Source organism: Vanellus vanellus, assembly GCF_965231255.1.
Source record: "Vanellus vanellus genome assembly, chromosome: 6".
Classification (NCBI taxonomy): domain Eukaryota; kingdom Metazoa; phylum Chordata; class Aves; order Charadriiformes; family Charadriidae; genus Vanellus; species Vanellus vanellus.
This window is the reverse complement of record NC_138911.1, coordinates 23,983,150-23,996,391: the sequence shown is the minus strand read 5'-3', so window position 1 is coordinate 23,996,391 and position 13,242 is coordinate 23,983,150.

The following is a 13,242-nucleotide window of genomic DNA, read 5'->3' as shown; positions in this document are numbered from 1 at the left end:
TTAACATCTATGTAGAGTACTGTCTATCTGGCTTAAAAATCAGGAAGTATAAAGACAAATTTATGCTGCTAAAAGGATATTTTTCTATCAGATTGGCTTATGGACTTTGATCAACAAGAAAATCAGAACCTTTAAGATTTGAGTCAGTTTAGCTCTCCACAGGTCCCAGTCTCTGCTTTGTTTCCTTCTAGAGGATGCTTTTATTGCCCTGCCTTTTAGTGTAAGTCCAGCTTTTAGTTTGAAACAGGAAAACTTGAGGAAAATTATCAATGGAGGGGACCATGCCTGGGACATGCAAGGTGATCTGTAGAACTAACTTGATTAAGATTATTTTTTTTTTAAGTGTGATAACTATTGCATATTATGTTGTTTTTCCAAGATGGAAGTCACAATGTTGGTTTCTTGGGAAATTTGCCACTGAAGTCTTGTTTACCCAATGATGTGAATTTGTTTATGCTTTTCAGCATATACAGTTAACTAATTATAGGTTTGAAATACAAAGTGTCAAGGAACTATCTAAGGGTAATTGAGGGACAGTGTGGTCAGTCACCACAAAATTATATACTAAATAATTCTTAGATTAGCACGGAAGTAGTTTCGTCCTTGACTAACGCATTATTATGTTGACAGTATTGCCCACTTGGAAGATACAACAAAATGTATCAGCAAACAGATGTCATCACAAAGGGCATTTCAGTGCACTCCATAATTACTCCTTTGGACAAACCATGCTTCTCTCAAAAGCCTACCTTATTTATCTCAGAGGTTATACTAACGGATGCCTAATAATATTAAAGATTTCATACTTGATATGGTGGACATTATCATGAGTTTAATACATCTGGACAGGGGACTGCATACTGCATCTGCCCTTCCATCTGTGATGTTTCCCAGGATTTCTAAGTATAATATTCTGGTTTCTCTTAACTGTTGCTCAAAATAACTAGAGAAGCACTGTCACAGTCTTTCGATCTTATTAACCTGGGTTTTGGAAACATAAGCTAAACTACGAAGAAGAAATAAAATAAGTTTAGTTAAGTGATAATAATAATTAAGAAAAAAAAAAGTGACTTGAAACTTACCTTGCCATCTGTCTATATTGTTGAATAGACAAATCCAGGTCTGGAGAATGAATAATGCTCAGAACGTTCATTAATAACTTGAGAGTACTTGGAAAGTAGCACTCCTCAATAAAGCAGAAAGACGTAATACTGATGTAATCTTCACCTTTCATGAGGAAATACCACTAAAAAGGTGCTAGGAAATGCAACCAAGGATCCAAGAAATCATTCCCTTCAAAAACACAGTGACAGATCACAAGACCCAGACTGTTTTGCTCAGTACAATAAACAAATCATGTCTAAAAAAATTTGCAAGAAAAAAAGTTATGAAGATCTGTCTGTCACAAGCAAGTCTGTCTGCTTCAGGCTAATCAAAGACTATGACAAAGTAATTTAACTTTTTGGATCATCCCATATAAAAAAAATATATTAATCACCGTGCTGGAAGGCATCGATGTTAAGAAAAGTTTATGCTTACTGAACTACCACTTAGTAGAAGTTGAATCTAAAAAGCATTCATAGATAAGACATCTTAAAAAAAAATCATTGAAGTTTGCTGCTTCAGTGATATCAATAGCTAGATGTACAATTTTTGGATCACTGACTATAAGAAATACAATCACTTATAATGATTTGTTTTCTTCAAAATAGGGATAGTCCCTGAGTTGGAAATTAAGCTGAAAATCCAATACTGCTTCTGACAAAGATTACTAAGAACAAATACACCAAGATGGGAAATGCTTAATTTTATTACATTTCTTTTTAGAAGCTGCCCACCTACATATGACATGTGGAAAAGAGGTAAGGACTTCAATAGCTGACATACTAGATTAGACAAGAATCTCTTCTCTATTAGTGACCTGTAATATTTGTTTAAGAAAAGAGCCTAAGCAACAGGTTCTTAGGATATTAGTGGTTTACTAGATTCTCAGTTAATATATATTTTTCGCCTATATTTGTCTAAACCCCTTCTAAGACTACACGTAATGCGTTTTGCAACATATTGTGCCTATTGACTACTAACATTTTTTCTTTTTATTATTTCTAAAGTTGAACTTGCTACCTTCTAATGGAACATCCTTAAAAGAAATAGTATTCTTCTTACATTTTTTTTTGTTATTCATAATTTTAAAGATTTTATTTTATTATATCATAATGTGTTCTAATTATATCTCATGTGTTCTTGTGTACAGAGTTTCTCATTGTAAAGAAGCAACCTAATACCTATAACTATTTGTGTTGTTTTCTATCTTTTCTTGTTCTATTATATCCTCTTTCAAGATAAGATTAGCAAAATTTTTAAAGACTGTCATAATAATCTTTCCCTCTTCTGTTTGTTTGGTCTCTTCCAAATAACTCCTAACATTCTCTGTACCTTTTTTACTGTTCCCACAGACTGAGCCCACTGTTTGAAAGAACTAGTCACAGTGATTCCAAGATCTTTCTCTTAAATGGTAATACCTAATTTGGCTCATAGCACTGCAAAAGTTATTTTTCTTATACACATTACTTAGCAAAGAATTCAGAAAGGTTTATCAGAAGATTGATTGTTATGGGATGATTTTAGTCAGGGCTTGACTTGAAAGCAGGCTTTGCTTTCCCGGTCAAGAACATCCTTCTTCTTTTCTTTTAAAAGGAAACCACAGCAGCAAGATGCCTGTATTGAACATTTCAGGAAAAGTGAAAGAATGATAGTTTGATCTTTCTTTATAAATAGCATTCCATATAATTCCTGAAGCACCATTGCTACCTAGATATCACAAAATTTTATTTTAAGATTATTATCTCTGAATGTTCTTGGCACCCAAACAAGAATTTCTGGTTAAACAATATGTTGCCTTATATTTACAAGAAAACCCAAACACAGATATATTATTAAAATAAAAAACAGGACATCTATGCCAGTTATATGTTCACATACTGAGAACAAGAAAGAAAGTACTTGATAAAGAGTTTATGATTTTTTTTGATTTGTTTTTTAAATTGAATTAAAAGACCAAAGTAAAAGCAAAATACATTACTTGTTTAGGGTTGTTAAAAAAAAAATAATAAAGCAAATCCAACGTAAAAAAAAGGTTTCCATAGTTCGAATTCTTCCATGATATAAAAGTTATTTATTGAAGTTCTGTGTCTGGCATAACTGAGAATATTCAGAAACAACACCCTAGTGACCTTCCCTTCCAATAAAAAGACGGCACTGTGGGGATTTAGTCGATGTCGGAGATTACTTATTTTTTTAAATGTAGTTGCAGAAAAGAAATGTATCTGTTATTAATCAAAGGGGGCTTTTGTGAGGTTGCTTTCACAGCATTTAAAGCAAGTTATTTCAATTATAAATGATTTGATGCATATATTACAACTGCAATATCTAAATACAGCTGTTGAAAGTAGGTGCTTTTTCTTTTTAATAGTGTCATTGAGGATAAGGGGAGAATTCCCATTCACAGATGAAAGTGGATTAACCTTATACCCTTTGTCTGTCCACTGAGATTTTCATATCAGACAGGAAGACTACTAAATTGAAGCAATCTTGAGTTGCTTCACAGTTGAATAGTTAAAGTAGAAATAAGTATAATCTTGATGAACAAATAATTTTCTGCTATGAGGCACAGGACAGTTTAGTGGTATCACAGGATACTCAGTCACTCCATGGCAATAAAGGAAAATTATGTAAGCTGCATTTATAAAATGATTTATTTACTGGACCAAAATTAGTTTGGTAGTACCTAAATTCATAAAATTTAGCTATGTTATTTCTAAAGATTGGAACAGGTGTTGAGTAAAAATTTTATCTGGTTGTACTTTAGCAATATTGCCACAAAACAGATTATTCATAAATAAATAAAACCTGCATCATAAAAATGCACAAAATACTCATGAGCAAAAGTTACTGTTAACCATTGAGAGTGTTCATTATGCTCATCACTAAAGTAAATTTTCAAAAGTGAACTTAGACATAATATTTTCTCTCAGTTTATTGCATAACTTAACTGGATGGTGTTTTGCGAACCATATTTTCCTATCAATAAATGTACTTGCATTACACTGTAAGAAAATGAATCCTTTTGGGTTTGTTTGTTTGTTTGTTTGTTTGTTTTTGGTTTAATTTTCAGCTACATCCTTCCCATTTCCCTAAATCCAAATCCATAAATTAGAATGCTGAGCTAGCCCTGATAATGATTATTTGAACTGTTTTGTATTGGCTTGTGGAAGCCATTGTAGATTATTGGAGCAATTTAAGGACAATCTGAGACAGTATTGCATTTTTACCACAAATGGTAAATGGATAATATATTTTGTAATACTAAAAGAAGAATCTTGCCAACAGTATCTATGTGACAGATGATGCAGAGAAGGTGGAGTTGCTGAATGCCTTCTTTGCTTCTGTCTTTATTGCTCGGGCTAGCCCTCTGGAGTCCCAAACTTTGTGGGTAACAAAGTCTGGAGGAAGGAAATCTTTCCCTTGGTTGAAGAGGAACAAGTCACATATCAATTAATTAAACTGGATACCCACAAGTCCATGGGGCCTGATGGGATGCACCCGCAAGTGCTGAGGAAGCTGGTGGAAGTCATTGCTGGGCCTCTTTCCATCATCTTTGAAAGGTCCTGGAGAACAGGTGAGGTGCCTGAGGACTGGAGGAAACCCAATGTCACTCCAGTCTTCAAAAAGAGCAGGAAGGATGACACAGGAAACTACACGTTGATCAGCCTCACCTCCATCCCTGGAAAGATGATGGAACAGCTTGTTCTGGGTGTCATCTCCAAGCATCTGGAGGAAAAGAAGGTTATCAGAAGTAGTCAACATGGATTCATCAAGGGGAAGTCATGTCTGACTAATCTGATAGCCTTCTACAGTGGCGTGACTGGATGGGTGGATGAGGGGAGGGCAGTGGAGGATGTCTACCTTGATTTCAGCAAGGCTTTCGACACTCTCCCACATCATCCTCACAGGCAAGCTTAGGAAGTGTGGGTTAGATGAATGGACAGTGGGGTGGATTGAACAGTGGCTGACAGATAGCACTCAGAGGATTGTGGTTAGTGGTGCAGAGTCTAGTTGGAGGTCAGTAACAAGTGGTGTTCCTCAGGGGTCAGTACTGGGTCCAGTCCTGTTCAATATATTCATCAATGACCTGGATGAAGGGATAGAGTGTATCATCAGCAAGTTTGCTGATGACTTAAAACTGGGAGGAGTGGCTGACATGCTGGAAGGCTGTGCTGCCATACAGCATGACCTGGACAGGCTGGAAAGTTGGGTGGAGAGAAACCTAATGAAATTCAACAAAGGCAAGTGTAGGGTACTGCACCTGGGGAGAAACAAGCCTATGCATTAGTATGGGTTAGGGGCTGACCTGCTGGAAAGCATCTCTGTGGAAAGGGTCCTGGGAGTCCTGGTGGACAAAAGGATGACCATGACCCAGCAATGTGCCCTGGTGGCCAAGAAACCCAATGGCATCCTGGGGTGCATCAAGAAGAGTGTGGCCAGCAGGTCGAGGGAGGTCATCCTCCCGCTCTACTTTTCCCTGGTGAGGTTGCATCTGGAGTATTGTGTCCAGTTCTGGGCTCCCTGGTTCAAGAAGAACAGGGATCTGCTGGAGAGGGTCCAGCAAAGGGCTACAAAGATGATTAGGGGACAGGAGCATCTTTCTTATGAGGAAAGGCTGAGGAACTTGGGTCTTTTCAGTCTAGAAAAAAAGAAGACTGAGGGGGGATCTTATCAATACTTATAAATACTTAATAGGAGGGTGCCAGGTCGGTGGGAACAGTCTTTTATGCAGTGGTGCCCAGTGATAGGACAAGAGGGAATGGGCACAAACCTGAATATAGGAAGTTCCATCTAAACATGAGGAGGGTCTTCTTTCCTTTAAGGGTGGCAGAGCACTGGCACAGGCTGCCCAGAGAGGGTGTGGAGTCTTCCACACTGGAGACATTCAAAACCTGCCTGGACACCATCCTGTGCAACCTGCCGTAGGTGACCCTGCTCTGGCCAGGGGGTTGGAATAGATGATCTCCAGAGGAGGATTATCTTCCAACTCTGACCATTCTGTGATTCTTCCTTTTGAGCTTTTTTGTTTTCATGTTTGTATCCAATCAGACCACATTTACAAATAACCTAACCTGCATTAGTGCATTTCTTAAGTTTTTTATAAAAGTAGCAGGAACTGGTGTCTTCGAGGGGAAAAAAAAAGTCTTTGTACAATGAAATACTGCCAGAAGAATGTCTCTGATAAGAATAGGGAGCCAAATGCAATCAAATGCAGGACTTGATTACAAAGATTAAGTTCCATCTATTCTTCACTTTATCATATCATAAATTTTACAGATTTCATTTAATTTAGCCAGTTGTTAGTACTAGAAAGGATTAGACTTGTAGGATCAGTGTATCCATTTCTCTTTTATGTGGCAGAAAGATCTTAGCTTGTGGCCATGATCAGCCACTTTGTAAAACATTCAAACTTGTATGCTCTGATTTTTACTATGCGTACTTTGATACTGTCCTTCTGCAAATTTCTGGATTCAAATGATGAAAAATATCTAGAATGTGTTTTAATTTCAGGTCTTGTATTTAACTGATATTCCCAAATGGTAACAGCATATGACTGACTCATTGGAATGAGGCAACACAATAGCAGGTTTTCTTATAGAAACACTCATTGCCAGAGAATATCAATGTCTTGCTAACTACAGAAATACTGTAAATAGAGTCTGCCTGGAGCAACTGTTAAGTATAAAATTAGCACAGTCTAAAATTCACATACAGATACAGAAACATAAGTCTATTTATTTGTTCTGGTTTCCTTCCTGAGTGGGCACGTTTCCTTCAAATCTAAGCAACGATTAACAAGTGATGGCCTGGCCACATTTTACTCTTTTTTGGATTTACAAACAACTGTTTGATGTGCAAGAGAAATCAGAAGATTCAACATTTAAGACAAACAGGAGCATACGCATATCTCTGCTGTCATTCATAACTTAGTACTAGTAAAAGATCTTCAGACTGAAGAATTTAAAAGCTGGGGGATAAGACACACGTAAAATCCATCATCTACAAAAGGGGTACATGCAAATTCTCTTTCTCTCAGAGGTGAAAGAGAGCACAAAATATCAGCTACAGCTTTTCTAGCTGATACACACAACTAGTAGCCCAGCTGTCTGTAGAGAAAGGTTGAAATACAAGCAAACCCTACAAGCAAAGTCCTCTCTCAGTTTTTTTCTTACCCGTTACTGGATATCTGTGGTACTGAAGGACTTACAGACAAGGACTGTCCTTCACAGAAAAGGACTTTTCAAATTCTTTCCTCAGAAAATTATCTGACCCCTTTTATTTTTCCATTAAGAAAGGCTCTTGGTTTTCTTTCTATCCCATAGGTCTCCGAGAACCTCTACAAAGTGCTATCAACATCTGCTGCAAGAAAACTGGGATATAAGAAAACTTCCTCTCTGACATGATGGCTACAAGGGATCTTCTGAATGCACTGATCCACAGATAAGAGATGGAGAAAAGAATGAAAAGAAGTACCACCTCAAAGCTTAGGTACTGTTCATACATTGCCCAGGCATTTGAATTCTCCTTGAATAAACAAATGCTTGGATATTTGGAGCACACACTACTAGATTAAAAGAAATGAATTGAAAAATTCATGGAGATAGACAACTCTTTTTTCCCATAAGCAGAAGAGTTGTATTCATGGAATTTCCTACTGTCCTCATTTGAGGTAAAACAGAACTAATTTTATTCAGTAACTTTGTTTCTTAGCTGGGCCTCTTCTAACAACTGAAATTAACAGCATATTGTGCAGACAGTGTTCACTCTCTCAGAGTGATAAGACCAATGTTTATAGCTGATGCCCAGGCATGGTATGCGGAGAGGCACTTGCTTATACTTATTGCCATAACAGCCAAGGCCAACCAACTTTGTTATTTGCCACGTTGGAGGGTCGGAAGCGGAAAAGCATAGTGGGGTCCCACCTGCGGGGAGGTGGGACAGGTGACCCAAAACTGACCAACAGGGTATTCCATCCCATCTGCCTCATGCTCAGTATAAAAGCTGAGGGATCAAAGGGTCAAGGCTCTTCCTTTAATGGCCGAAGTCTGAGGAGGACTCTGACTATTCGTCTGCCTTTGATCCCAATCCTGAATGCAGATCCAGAATGCAGTTCCCATCCATCACTGAGTCCAGCCTGGGACTTCCCCAGTGCCAGCCAGTGTCATGATTGTCATCTTGGGAGCCTGATACGGTTTTGTATGTATTTCTTTATTTCCTTTTTTTTTTATTATTAATATTTCATTAAAGTAGTTTAGTTCCTTCTAAACTCATAAGTCTCTTTTTCTCTCTTCTGCCTCTCTCTTAGAAGAGGGGCAGAGGGGAGCATCTGTCAGTCCCATCTGGGGTCCCCCATGTCCCCAGTGGCCGATTTGGCCTAAACCACGACACCCACAAACTTGTGAAGCATGCTCAACTCCCCAGAAAATATAGCAGAAAGCACATGAAATTTATAGCTAATACTCTTTGTCAGACAAAAATCCCAGTATAGATCCGTGTTCTATTCTGGATTGTTACACTGGTGAAGGCAAAATGGCTGAATAGATTAAAAAAAGAAGCATATAAAGTGCCATATTTACTTGGGTATACTCTTCCATGAATCAGTGATTAGTACTTCCTTAACTGGGATTGCATCCATACTTTTCTGGTTTGTAGCGATTAATATTCTTCTATTCCATATCTTTATCTAAGCCTTCTTTGTGTCTGTTTGTACTTTGGCACTCCAGTGAAGCCTGCAGCAATGAGGTTCTAAGGCAGAAACAAACAAAACCACTTTTTTTTTTAACCATAGGACACTACTGTGTAGTTTATATTTCTTGCAATATGAAAGTAAATCCTTTATTTACCTTCTTCATATTATTCATTGCAAAGATTTCTATCATATCTCTCCTATTTTATGTCTTTTCTAGGAAGAAGAAACCCAGTCTGCTTTGTCTTAATCCCTTCCATTCTTTTTCATACGTTTCCTAGTACTACTGCACCTTCCTAGGAACACACATAGGATTTTATTCTACAGGTGCTTATATGCTAGGGAGAATCTGGTGAAGTTGATATAGGAATTCTTATAATTTCAAATCTCCTTCAGTCTCCACTTTTAACAAGGGTTAAAAAGAACTCCCCATTCTTTTTCTCTTACCATTCCTTCTACTGTTTTCATTTAATTTTTTTGCATCAGCATAGAGATCTGCAAAATTGCAACCAGAGATACATTGATTCTGAAACTGCAGGGTATGTTACTTTCTTGCAAATGCATATTTTTAGGGTTATTTCTGTCTTTCAAGGAACATACTATCTCCTTCATTCAGTGACTTTGTTCTGAAAGGCTAAAATAGTCCCTGTTCCTGTTTGACCTAATGAAATCAACATTATGAGGCGGGTAAAATGCCATCTCCCCCTCTAAAAAATGAATAGAATTTCAAGTTGTTTGTGTTTATGGTAGAGCAAACTATTAAAGACATATTTTATAATTCATATTCTAAAGAATTAGTGTTTTCAATCCATGACAGATCTAGTTAGATTTCTTTCACCTTACATACTTTTCACTGAATTATTTTTAGAATTACTTATGAAAAGCAAATTAATTCTATTTTAAAACTATTTTTCTTAGTTTAAAAGTAAAATCTTTCTTTCACAGATTTCCAAAAAATATAATTCCAGGTTAAATTTAATGTTCCTTTTCACTTCATCTAATGGAGTAACTCCATTGTTAATTTTGTTATTCCTTTGTAATACATTTAAAAGAAAAGAAAGAACAGAAGGGGTTTACAGGATGGCTTTCTGGGTGGCAGAAAGGTTATAATTCATTTTAACATGGGGCTCGTATAGATTTTTCAAGAAATGAGCTAATAGTGTGGAAATGCACTGAACATAGCAGGTAGCCAGGGCAAACAATAAATCCCTAAGTTTACCTTAAAAATTAGTTAGGTTGCCTCAGAAACCAATGTAAATATGGTTTCTCTGTTCTTCTGGACAGTTCATAATATATCAGTTTGGAATAGTTTAACTGCTGTTCAGACAGCCAATAGGGAGGCAAGAAAATTATACCATTCTACTATTTATGTATATGGAACTATGTAAACATGTAAAATATCATGTGGTTGTATTACTGATTTTTCTTATTGTAGCACTACAAAGCACAAGAGATCTAAAAAAAGCTACATCCCTATCACCAGGAGCTCATTATTAAGTACACAGCATTGTCTTATATTTCATTTCTGAAGTTAACTCAAAACACTCCATATTCCGTGTTGTAACAGTTTATTATTTCATACCCAGCAGGAGTTCCCATGCCTTTTCGTGATACAAAATCATAAACCATGGAAACAGTGATGCAATTATCCAAGCAGTCTGGCCATGCCATTTCCTTCTTTGGTTCCTTGCAGTTTCAATGTTTAATCCTCAGCAAAAGTATTCAACCTTTGCCCACTTAAGAAACAAAATAGCAACTCGTCCTTTAAGAGCCCACATATAATTTTATCTTCAACTGAGGCCTTCTATAAGGAATGCAATGCAAAAGCAGGTCCTTACACTCAAGAACTTCAAAAATGAACTAAGGAATAGGAAGACAAAGAGTAAATATGATAAGAAAAATATGTTATGGCTTGGTTTTGGTTTTATTTTTGTGGAGTTGGGTTTCAGCTTTTGTTTGTTTGTTTGTTTTTGTTTGTGTGGGTTTTGTTTGTTTGTTTGTTTTGTTTGTGGTAGTGATTCCTAGCTAATTCTGCTGCAGGTAAGAATATGAATGCAGCTTTACGTCTACTTCTGGTAACACCTCTTGTTTAGGCTAGAACACAGCCAGGACTGATAGGAGAGCCCCTCACATACAATGAGGGACATACACCATCCTCCAGCAGTTTTTAATAGCACAACATCTGGGACGACTCAGACCTGGAAGAGTTCCAGTGAGCCAGCCTCCCAACGGCAGTATTTATGAAGTGTTCAGGACAGGCAGGACTTGCCCTCTTCTCTAGCTTTACAAGCCCGATTATGCTTTCACACAAGGCGGCCTCTAGCAACGCAGAGGACCTGTATGTGAGATCCTGACTACAGAAAGGTTGTCCACACAGTCTTGTCCAGCGCCATCTTATCCCAAACAATGAGGATTAGAGACCTGCCTGAGAGAACGGACACTTAATCGTATTGGGTCTCAAAGACAGCATGTGCTTTGCCTGGAGCCGTGCATTGCTAATGTCAGCAGTGAATATAAAAGCCCACGTAGCAACCAAGTAAGACTATGCTGGCCAACCACAGTATGCTCCAACGTATCCCAGCATATGCCATCAGTTCTATGAGGAGCTGCTACACACAGCCAGAGCTCATGCCTGCTGATCCCTACTGCTTTTCCTCTGTCCACAAAACCGTCAGAGACTGCCCAGCGAGGTTTTGAATAGACTGCACACAGACAATGTGCACAAAAGTACAGCTAGATATGTGCAGAATAGATTAGCAGGAGCAGTTTATATTTTCTTTGTGAAGCATTCCCAGTATGCTATAGTGGAGACTTGTTTTCTATCAGAACTGTTTTTATGGATTTTTTCCCTCTGAAACCAACTTTTTGTCTTCCCTACTGTCTCCTAGTCCCTAAATTTTGATGGGACATCACAAATTGTCTCCTGCTCCCTAAATTGTGCAGAGACATGCGTCTTCAGAAGGAAAATTACCCCAAATTAACTCATATAAATATAATCTGGCTGGTCCTGGAATAGCTATCACTCCTCACAGATAGATAGCACAGGTTATATGGAAACTTCCTGCTCCATGCAAAGGCACGTGGGAACCTCAATATCAGTTTGAACCTAAGTCCCCAATAAATCCACTTCTTCAGATGGTCTGGACAGCTAGGCTACCACTCTTTGTGACAATGACAATCATTCTCCCCCTCTACTCTGCAGTGGTGAGACCACAACTGGAATACTGTGTCCAGTACTGGGCTCCCCAGTTCAAGAGGGACAGAGAACTGCTGGAGAGAGTCCAGCGAAGGGCAACTAAGATGATTAAGGGCTTGGAGCATCTGCCTTATGAGGAAAGGCTGAAAGAGCTGGGACTCTTTAGCCTGGAGAAGAGAAGGCTGAGGGGAGACCTTATTAATACTTACAAGTATCTAAAGGGTGGGTTGAAGGAGGATGGAGCCAGGCTCTTTTCAATGGTTCCCAGTGGCAGGATGAGGGGTAATGGGCACAAGTTAGGAACACAGGAAGTTCCATTCAAATACACAGAAAACCTTCTTTACGGTGAGGGTGACAGAGCACTGGAACAGGCTGCCCAGGGAGGCTGTGGAGTCCCCTTCTCTGGAGATTTTCAAGACGCTCCTGGATGCAGTCCTGAGTAATGTGCTCTAGGCAATCCTGCTTTAGCAGGGGAGTTGGACTAGATGATCTCTAGAGGTTCCTTCCAACTCTGAAACTCCGTGATTCCATGATTCCGTGATAATGAAACGGAGTTTTTAAATATGAGGACTTGGAGCTCAAAGTGAGCTTGCCCCTCATGAAAAGTCTACCATGAATATAACTGTGTCCTGTTACTTATGTCCTATTTCTGGTCTTGCTTCTTCTTTAATATTCATAGGATCTCTTGTCTTCATCCTTTGTTAGTGACAGCTCTTTTTACAAATTAATGGCTACTTTTAAAAGTGAAAACAAGGATTCTTTGGAGGGAAAAGTGTAGTCCTTTGCAGCTCATGAATAGAGCACCAGGAAAATCAATCACTCCATCCCTAGATGAAGAATATAATGCTTCCCTAAAGCGAAATGTTTTGTTTTGGGAACCTTAACAAATTTTACCTTATATTTACAACTGTACTTTAGCAGTGGAAAGTTAAGTAGTGGAAAGAAAATGGTGAAGACTGCTCTAGAATTTTACTGTAAATAGGCAGCATCAGTATTTGCAATGAATATAAAAAAGGCAGTCTCCATTTGTATTCTGTTTCTACGAACTGCTACACTGGAGGAAATCGGTATTAGAGTAAAAATTGAGGTTGAGAGAAAGCTGGAAGACTTGGGGTCTTTTAATGTACTACTTTACCAATAGGTATGTAGGTTTACTCTAAAAATATTATCTGTAATAGATGGTTGTACATGGTGCTACACCAAAAAACCCCACCATCTTGGTTTTAATGAAAAAAAGCTGGGTCAATATAATGGC